The sequence below is a fragment of the Aegilops tauschii genome, chromosome 5, assembly GCF_002575655.3.
Source record: "Aegilops tauschii subsp. strangulata cultivar AL8/78 chromosome 5, Aet v6.0, whole genome shotgun sequence".
Taxonomy (NCBI): Eukaryota; Viridiplantae; Streptophyta; class Magnoliopsida; order Poales; family Poaceae; genus Aegilops; species Aegilops tauschii.
The window spans coordinates 54,942,984-54,953,387 of record NC_053039.3 but is presented as its reverse complement, the minus strand read 5'-3'; the positions used below and the strand labels follow the sequence as shown (position 1 = coordinate 54,953,387).

The 10,404-nt window shown below is 42.8% G+C and overlaps 1 pseudogene; it reads left to right on the top strand.

The window, feature by feature from the left end:
• Positions 1-237: 237 nt before the first annotated feature.
• On the top strand, positions 238-1,896 carry LOC109787561 (uncharacterized; annotated as a pseudogene).
• Positions 1,897-10,404: the final 8,508 nt, after the last annotated feature.

The window sequence follows — 10,404 nt, the reverse complement described above, 5'->3', positions numbered from 1 at the left end:
ACAAGAATGATGTTGCAGAAATTTCCGCAACAGAGGTCTTGTTGCAAAAAAATCTGCAACAGAGGCCGTGTTGCAGAAACTTTCCGCAACAGAGGTCTTGTTGCAGAAAATTTCCGCAACAAAGGCCTTGTTGCAAAAATAATAATTCGAGGATTTTCTGAAACATGGCCCTTTTTCAACAAAGAGACCAATTGCAATTGCAACATGCCCTTTGCTGCGCAAACAAAACCGCATCTGATGCCTCGTCGCCTCTGCCACAGGAGCTTGGTGCCGTGCGGACCAACTTTGCAGGCTGCAAGAGCTTATTTGCTAGGTCTGGTGAGGCGAGCATTGCTGCAGGATCTTGGGCGGCTAGATCTGTGCGAGGAGGTCGGCAGATACCATGCCGAGCTCGGGCACACCACGACGGCCGACGGCCATGCGGCGGTACTGGCGGCGCCCGCACCAGACCCGGCTGCAACGACATCAATTCCCAGGTCAACGACATCAATTCCCAGGTCAACGACATGGATTCCCATTGCCGGATGCCTCTTTATCCATCCGTGAGAGAGAGATTCAAGAGGGAAGGAAGCAATCAGTTGTTGTAGTGATAGTGCTGAGTTGTCCCCACATAGGACACGCGTCACACGTGCAAGACGGCGGAGGTTCTCGTGTGATCCGCCGGCTAAACGCTAGCTTTTTCCATATGCCAATTGGTAATATCAGTTCAACAAAGAATATTTCATTAGATCCACTCTAAAGAGAAGTTTAAAATGGTATGGCATATAACTCTTGCTTACCAAATTAATGGTGTTTTATTAAAGGTTTATTAAAATGCATAGAGACTTATAAACCGGGATAAAGGGAGTACGAACTTTGTCTAATACTTGATTGATGAAGTACCAAACAAAGCAAAACAATAGAATGGCATTTGAAGCTGAAAGTTCAATTTACAGGAGGGTGGCAAGGTCATTTGTGTTTCCTATCAACCTTAGAGGAATATATTTTTTCAAGTTGCACAAAACAAGTGTCAAATAACTAGTCACATGGCTATTTATGGTAATTCTAGCAATTGAGATTTTTTGCGACAACTAAAATAAATCATTTTATACCAAAAAAGGCCACAAACTTTAGTGTGTGATAAAAGAAAAGTATCATTATCAAGCTTGTAGGTTGGGGATGACCCCCCAGCCCCCGCGTCGCTCCCAGGGGCGACTCAGGTGGCGAAGCCCACGTCGGTGGACGGCGGCGGCGGGGCCCTTGTTCGCATGCTCGCGCGCAGGTGTTCGGCGCGCTGGAGCGGCGGGAGCGCGCGGTGGTGCAGCGGACGGCAGTCGACGCGCAGGGGAGGTCGAGATGGCGCGGTGCGCGCGCATGGTGGCGCTGCCTAGCGACGGCTGGCCGCTGCAGCAAGCCGCAGAGCTGCAGGCACCCAGATCTGGGCCGTGCGGGCCCGCCCTGGCCCGCGTCAACCACTCTGCCCCTGCCCACCCTTCTCCCTCCTCCCACCCCTCCCAGCCGCCGCCAGTGGTCGCCGTTGGGTTGGTGAGCACGCGCGCGACAACCCTGGCGGTTGCTACGATGCTATGCCCCGGCGGATCCTGGTGGCAGAGGCTGCGGGCCGATGCAGCGGCGGCGCGGTGCAGGTGACTGCTGTCGCCTGCTGGACGCGCTCCCGGCGGTGGCCGGCCTGATGGCGCTGCACTGGCCGGTGCTAACTTCTGCGACTATCGACGTTCCTAGGCTTCCCTCCTCCATGTGTGTCTGTCTTCTCTGGCGTTCACTGCCATGTCCAGTCTGAATCTGCATCTGAGGTCCTTGCTCATGGGTCGGGGCGAAATCCCCGCGCGGCGATGGCCTGCACTGTCAACGGCGACGCCCGAGGGTGCCGTCACCTCCTTGGAGGCGTTGGCATGACCCTGACCGGACCTCCTCCTAGAGCATCGGGAGAAATCCTAGGTCCGGCCTCCCGGACCGGGCAGTGGCGGCATCTCAACGTCGTTACCCTATTGATGGCGCTGCTTTGGCTGCATGTGGAGTTTTATGCGGCAGATGGTGGCTGGTGATGCATCGCTCTGGCGTCGACGGCTGCACAGGGAGCAGGTCGCAACGTATGCCGGCGCCGGCGCTCCCCCAACGAATGTTAGGCCAGTTCCTGTCAGGCCTGCCTTTCACCCGCCGACTCCTAGGCACATGGGTGTGTGGTACGTTGGTCTAGGCAGTCCTGGAACTGCAATCATCCCTGGTGGTGTCTAGCAATGGCGGTGATGCTGCCCTGTTGCTCCGAGTCTCGGCGCCTCGCCATCTTTGGCTGGAGGTCTGGCTGGGCGAGGCCTAATTTCATTGTGTGTTGTAGTTGAGGGCACCTCACCTAGTTGCAGTCGCTTGGTGAGGACGGTCGTGTGTGTGTGTGTGTGTGTGTGTGTGTGTGTGTGTCCCTCCTTTTTGGAGGTTGTACCCCCGATGTCTTCCTCTTCAATGCAATGAAACGCAAACTCTTTTGCGTTTTCTCGAATCATTATCAAAAACAACAAATCAAATAATATGTTCCTTTTATTAACTCAAGGGCAATCAATTTAACACAATAAAAAAACTTCGAGGCATCCATGTATAGATGTACTATATCATTGGGCCATGAAGCAATCGGCTTCAATCCCTTGCAACTCGTGAAGCACATGATTGCTTATTTCCATGAAATCAGTGGTAGTTGTCACACAACCAAAGCACCGGAAGGACGGAAGAATGCACAAGTAGGTTAGGTTGTTTTGAGTAGAGTCAAAATGGACAAACATATAGTGCATCGCGGAGTGAGAACAAAAGGTGCAATTATGTGAACACAAACCAATATTTCATTTATTGGAGAGAGGACACTTTTGAAGTGTATATGTGTGGATTGGGTAGCCCTTTCCATCAGTTTAGACTTTTAGTTGTGTTGGCTCATGCATGAAGTTTGTCATAATATCAGATCCTAAGGTCTTGAGTTCAAGTTCTGGCTTTCGCATGATATGTGTCAGCTCGTTGCCCCCCTATGTGTCCATGTATTGTCCTCTTGAGCCATACATCTGAGTCTATTCATGTGTTGTCTTTTTTGCCTCACACGTGAGAGGGGGTATTGAAGTGTATATGCGGATTGCCTAGAGATTCCATAAGTGTTTAGAATTTTGGCTGTGTTGGCGAGTGCATGAAGCTTGTTAGACACAAACATTGTGGAGGTGTCAATTTGTCGAAACCCTAATGGCCTACAAGGGAACTTTGACGATGATTAAGACTCTACATAAATCAGATGAAACTTCCGATGTCTGATAAAAGAGCAATGGTTTGTAATTATGTATGCCAAATTCCTATGAAATTTGTGTAAAATTATTGCATTAAATAAAAATAACCCAAGTTGCAATTTAACAGTTTGATGCACTTGAGACATAAGCCATAAAGCACACCCACTGAATAAAATTCATATTTTTGGTACAAAATAGAAACTACCCACACAAAAATGCAATCATTCACATTGAAGCACAAGAAAGTCCATAACCAAATCTTCATCGGCGGCCCCTTCCTATTGACAATTCTTCTATCCAGCATCCACCTTCACAACATGTTTAGCACATTGTATGGATCGTCTTTGATGGCGTGCTTCTGAAAGGTTGTCCGTGTAGTGCAGGAACTGCCAAATTCAGTATCCTGGAGGTGAGTGATACCGCCATGGTGCTCGGCACCCTCATTCTATTACCCTTAACCATTCATGATGGTTAGGAGGTTGGTGAAGTTAGGTGGTTGGATGTTCACGATGGTTTCATCAGGGTTGATCTCATTCCATGAGATGCAGACATTAGTGCTTGTCTGCATTAGGATAGTCGTAAAAATCCTTAAGCATTAGCTCATTGCTATGGAGATTCAAAAATGATGTGTAAAAAATAAATTGGGTTCAATCAAAAAATGTTAATTGGCTATTCTCAAATGCATTCGACTACAACGTTTCTTGAAGTAAACAATGTAGAGGAAATTACTACATTCAAATGCATTTCAGAATAGCCAACTGACAATTTTTTTATTGAACCAATTTATAGTTTGGTCTGCATTTCTGAATCTCCGTAGCACTTACATAATGCTTTGGGATTTCTATGATTATCTTAATGCAGAAAAACAATGGTGTCGGCTTCTCATGGAATGAGATCAAACCTTATGGCAACATAGTAAACATCCAACCACTAGACTTCACCACCCTCCTAACCATCATGAACAATGAAGGGTACTGGGATGAAGCTTTAGAGCACCGTGGCAGCATTGCTCACTTCCAGGATACTGAATTTTCCACCCTCATGCACTTTATGAATACCTTGGGAAGCATGTCATCAAACACAATCATTGTGGCACACTCAATATGCTGATGAAGGTGGATGCTGGTTTGAAGAATGGTTGACGGGCAAGGGACTTCAATGAAGCTTTAGTTATCGACTTTCTTGAGCTTGAATGTGAATGGTTGTGTTTCTGTATGGATTATTTCTATGGTGTACCAAAATGATGACTTTTACTTAGTGGGTATCTTCTATGGTTGATTTCACAAGTGAATCGTTAAATTCTCAAATTTCAAACTTAAGTTGGTATTTAATGCAATAATTTTACATCAAATTTATAGGGAGTTTACATAAAACATTGCTCCTTTTCTAAAACTAGAACTTTCTATGATTGGTTAAAGTTCTAATACTCGAGAAAGTTTCCAAGCAAGCCATTATGGTGTTTAAGTTGCTTAAATCCTAAGGACACCTTAATGCATGGCACATATTAAATCCAAAGTTATAATTATCAAAGGCAACAAAGCAAATAATATGTTCATTTTATTAACTCAGGGGCGATAAATTTATCACAATCTAACTCAAAACACTTCAAGGCACCCACCTATAGATGTAATATATCAATGACATAGATAAAGCAATCGGCTCTAACATCTTGCAGATCATGAAGCACACGATTGCTTCTTTCCATGAAATCGGTGGTAGTTGTCACATAATCAAAGCACCGAAAGGAAGGAAGAATGAACAAATGTAGATTAGGTTGTTTTGATAAAACAGTTGGAGTGTATATGTGGATTGCCTAGCCCTTTCTATCAGCTCAATCTTTGGATTGTGTTGGCTAGTGCATGAAGGTTGGCATGGTCTCAAGCCTAAGGTCTTGAGTTCAAGTCCTGGCTTTCGCGATTAATCCCAAAATTGTTGTGTGTCACGGTGTAGTCCTTTTGAGACTTACCTCTGATTCTATTCACGTGTTTACTTCCCATGTCACACATGAGAGAGGGTGTTTTACTGTATTTGTGGATTGCCTAGCCCTTTCCATCAGTTTAGAATTTTGGTTGCGTTAGCGCGGAATTTGACGATGATTAAGACTCTACATAAATCATATAAAACTTCCATTGTCCGATAAAAGAGTAATGCTTTGTAGTGTTGTATGCCAACTTCCTATGAAGTTCGTGCAAAATTATTTCATTAAAAATAACCCAAGTTGCAATCTGATAATTTACTGATGCACTTTAGACATATGCCACTTGAGACATATGCCATAAAGCACACCCACTAAATAAAATTCATAGTTTTGGTGCAAACTAGAAAGAACCCAGACAAAAACACAATCATTTACATTGAAGCACAAGAAAGTCCGTCATCAAATCTTCAATGGTGGCTCCTTCCTATCGACAATTCTTCTTACCAAAATCCACCTTCAACAACATATTTAGCACGCGGTATCTAGGGATTGTCTTTGATGGCGTGATTCCCAAAGTTGTCCATGATATGCAGGATATAGTGGCAAATTCATTATCCTGGAGGTGAGAGATGCCGCCATGGTGCTCCGCACCCTCATTCTAGTATCCTTCACCGTTCATGAGGGTTAGGAGGTTTGTGAAGTTATGTGGTTGGATGTTCACAATGGTTTCATAAGGGTTGATCTCATTCCGTGCGAAGCAAACACTAGTGTTTGTCTGTATTACAATATTCGTAAAAATCTCGTAGCAATAGCTTAGTGCTATGGAGATTCATAATGTCCAAAATATAAATTGGGTTCAATAAAAAAGTATTAATTGGATATTCTCAAATGCATTCGACTACAACCGTTTCTTGAAGTAATCAATGTGAGGAAACAAGTGCATTCGAATGCAATTGAGAATAACCAACTGACAGTTTTTTATTGAACCCAATTTATATTTAAGATCGCATTTCTGAATCTCCATACCGACATAATGTTTTAGGATTTATATGGTTATCTTAATGAAGATAAGAATTGGTGTCAGCTTTGCATGGAATGAGATCAACCCTTATGACAACATAGCAAACTTCCAATCACCAGACTTCACCACCCTCCTAACTATCATGAACAATGACGGGTACTGGAATGAGGCCGCAGAGCACCGTGACAGCATCGCTCACCACAAGGATACCGAATTTTCCAGTCTCATGCACTTCGTGAACAACCTTGGGCAGCACATCTTTAAAGACAATCCATGCGGTGCACTCAACATGTTGTTGAAAGTGGATGCTGGTCATAAGAATGGTCAACATGCAAGGAACACTAATGAATATTTGGTTATCGAATTTCTTAAGCTTGAATGTGAATGGTTGTGTTTCTGTATGGCTTATTTCTATGGTGTACCAAATTGATGAATTTTATTCAGTGGGTGTCTTTTGTGGCTGATGTCTCAAGTGTGTCATTAAATTCTCGAATTTGTAACTTGATTTAGTATTTAATGCAATAATTTTACATCAAATTCATAGGAAGTACACATAAAAAATTTCCAAACTTTTCTATTGTTTGATAATGAAACTTCCTATGATTATCTAGAGTTTAAATCCTAGGGAAATTTTTCCTGGTAGTCCAGTCCATTAGGGTGTTTCAGCTGCTTAAATCCAAAGTAGACATTAATACATGGCACATCTTAAATCCAAAGTTATCATTATCAAAAGCAAAAAAGCAAAAAATATGTTCATTTTATTAACTCATGGTGAACCAATTTAACACAATCTAACTAAAAACACTTCAAGGCACCCACCCATTGATGTACCATATCGATGACATGGATGAAGCAACCAAATCCAATCTCTTGCAGCTCGTAAAGCACATGATTGCTTATTTCCATGAAATCAATGGTAGTTGTCACATAACCAAAGCACCAGAAGGATAGAAGACTGCACAAGTGTAGTTTATCTTGTTGTGCGGAGAGCCAAAATGGTCAAATATATAGTTCATGATGGAGTGAGAACACGAGGCATAATTATGTGAACACAAATCGATATTTCATTTAATAGAGAATAGACACCGTTGAAGTGTATATGTGGATTGGGTAGCCCTTTTCATCACTTCAGACTTTTGGTTGCGTTGGCTAGTGCATGAAGCTTGTCATGGTTTTGGAAACTAAGATCTTGAGTTCAAGTCCTGGCTTCACAATTTATCTAAAAAAATGTTGCCCCCTTTGTCTACAAGTATAGGTCTCTTGAGTCATAGCTCTGAGTCTATTCACGTGTTGACTTCCGTGTCACAAGTGAGACGGGGTGTTGAAATGTATGTGTGGATTGCCTAGCCCTTCCCCATACAAGCATTGTTGAGGTGTCAATCTGTCGACAACCTAATGGCCTATCCCTAATGGCCCACCAGGGAAATTTATGACGATGATTAAGACTCTACATAGATCATATGAAACTTCCATTCTCCGATAAAAGACCAAAGGTTTGCAATGTTGTATGCCAACTTCCTATGAAGTTCCTCTAAAATCCTTAAATTAAAAATAACCCAAGTTTCAATTTGACAATTTACTGATGCACTTGAGATATAAGCCATACAGAACACCCACTGAATAAAATTCATAGTTTGCTACAAAGTAGAAATAACCCAGACAAAAAAGCAATCATTCACATTGAAACATAAGAAAGTCCATAACCAAATCTTCATCTATGGCCCCTTCCTATCGACAATTCTTCTGACCAGGATCTGCCTTTCAGCAACATGTTTAGCGCGTTGTAGGGATTGTCTTTGATAGTGTGCTTCCCAGGGTTGTCCATGAAATGCATGATATAGTGGCAAATTCAGTATCCTGGAGGTGAGAGATGCCGCCATGGTCCTCCGCACCCTCATTCTAGTACCATTCACCATTCATGATGTTTAGGAGATTGGGAAGTTAGGTGGTTGGATATTCACGATGTTGTCATAAGGGTTGATCTCATTCCATGAGAAGCAGACACCAGTGCTTGTCTGCATTAATATAATCGTAAAAATCGTGAAGCATTAGCTCAATGCTATGGAGACTCAAAATGATCTATGGAATATAAATTCGGTTCCATAAAAAATGATTGCATTCGAATGCATTTGAGAATAGCGAACTGGCAATTCTTTTTTATTGAACCCAATTTATATTTCAATCTGCATTTCTGAATCTCCATAGCACTAACCTGATGCTTCAGGATTTCTGTGATTATCTTAATGCATAAAAGCATTGGTGTTGGCTTCTCATGGAATGAGATCAACCCTTATGATAGCATAGTAAACATCCAACCACCGGACTTCACCACCCTCCTAGACATCATGAAAAATGAAGGGTATTGGAATGAGGCTGTAGAGCACTGTGGCAGCATCACTCACCTCTAGGATACTGAATTTTCCACTCTCATGCACTTCATGAACAACCTTGGGAAGCATGTCGTCAAAGACAATCCATGTGGTGCACTCAACATCTTGTTGAAGGTGGATGCTGGTTAGAATAATGGTCAACGGGCAAGGTACACCAATGAAGCTTTGCTTATCGACTTTATTGAGCTTAAATGTGAATGGTTCTGTCTTTGTATGGATTGTTTCTATGGTGTAGCAAAATGATGAATTTTATTCAGTGGGTGTCTTTTGTGGCGATGTCTCGAGTGCATCATTAAATTCTCAAATTTGCAACTTGAGTTGGTATTTAATGCAATAATTTTACATGAAAGTCATAGGAAGTTCACATAAAACATTGCAAAACTTTGCTCTTTTGTCTACAATGGAGTTTCTATGATTAGCTAGAGTTTCAATCCTCAGGAAATTTATCCTGCCATTAGGTTGCTTCAACTACTTAAATCCAAAGTAGACGTTAAAGCATGGCACATCTCATATGTAATGAAACACTCAAAATTATACTCCCTCCGTTCCTAAATATAGGGTGTATAGTTTTTGGCACGAAAATTAAACAACACACGTGGAGGGAAAATTTCACAAGTTTTTGACATGGAAATTAAAGAACGCACGTGGAGGATAAAGAGATCTTACAATGTTTGAAAACATGTTAACAACAACAACAACAACAACAACAACAACAACAACAACAACAACAACAACAACAACAACAACAACAACAACAACAACAACAACAACAACAACAAGGCTCTGGCACATGGATAGCAAGCTTCCACACACCCCTGTCAATATCTTGTTCTTTGGTGATACTTCAAAACTTCAGTTCTCTCTTATCGGACTCCTCCCATGTCAAATTTGGTCTACCCGACCTCTCTTGACATTCTTCGCACGCTTTAGCCATCCGCTATGCACTGGAGCTTCTGGAGGCCTGCGCTGAATATGCCCAAACCATCTCAGACGATGTTGGACAAGTTTCTCTTCAATTGGTACTACCCCAACTCTATCTCGTATATCACCGGACTTTATCCTTCATCGTGTGGCCACACATCCATCTCAACATACGCATCTCCGCCACACCTAACTGTTGAACATGTCGCCTTTTAGTCGGCCAACACTCAGTGCCATACAACATTGCAGGTCGAACAACCATCCTGTAGAACTTGCCATTTAGCTTTTGTGGCACTCTCTTGTCACAGAGAATGCCAGAAGCTTGGTGCCACTTCATTCATCTGGCTTGGATTTGATGGTTCACATCTTCATCAATACCCCCATCCTCCTGTAGCATTGACCCCAAATATCGAAATGTGTCCTTCTGAGGTACCACCTGCCCATCAAGGCTAACATCCTCCTCCTCACATCTAGTAGTACTGAAATCACACATCATGTACTCGGTTTTAGTTCTACTAAGCCTAAACCCTTTCGATTCCAAGGTTTGTCTCCGTAACTCTAACTTCCTATGTACCACGGTCCGACAATCGTCAACTAGCAACACATCATCCGCAAAGAGCATATACCATGGAATATCTCCCTGTATATCCCTTGTGACCTCATCCATCACCAAGGCAAAAAGATAAGGGCTCAAAGTTGACCCCTGATGCAGTCCTATCTTAATCGGGAAGTCATCAGTGTCGACATCACTTGTTCGAACACTTGTCACAACATTATCATACATGTCCTTGATGAGGGTAATGTACTTTGCTAGGACTTTGCGTTTCTCCAAGGCCCACCACCTGACATTCCGTAGTATCTTATCATAGGACTTCTCCAAGTCGATGAACACCATATGCA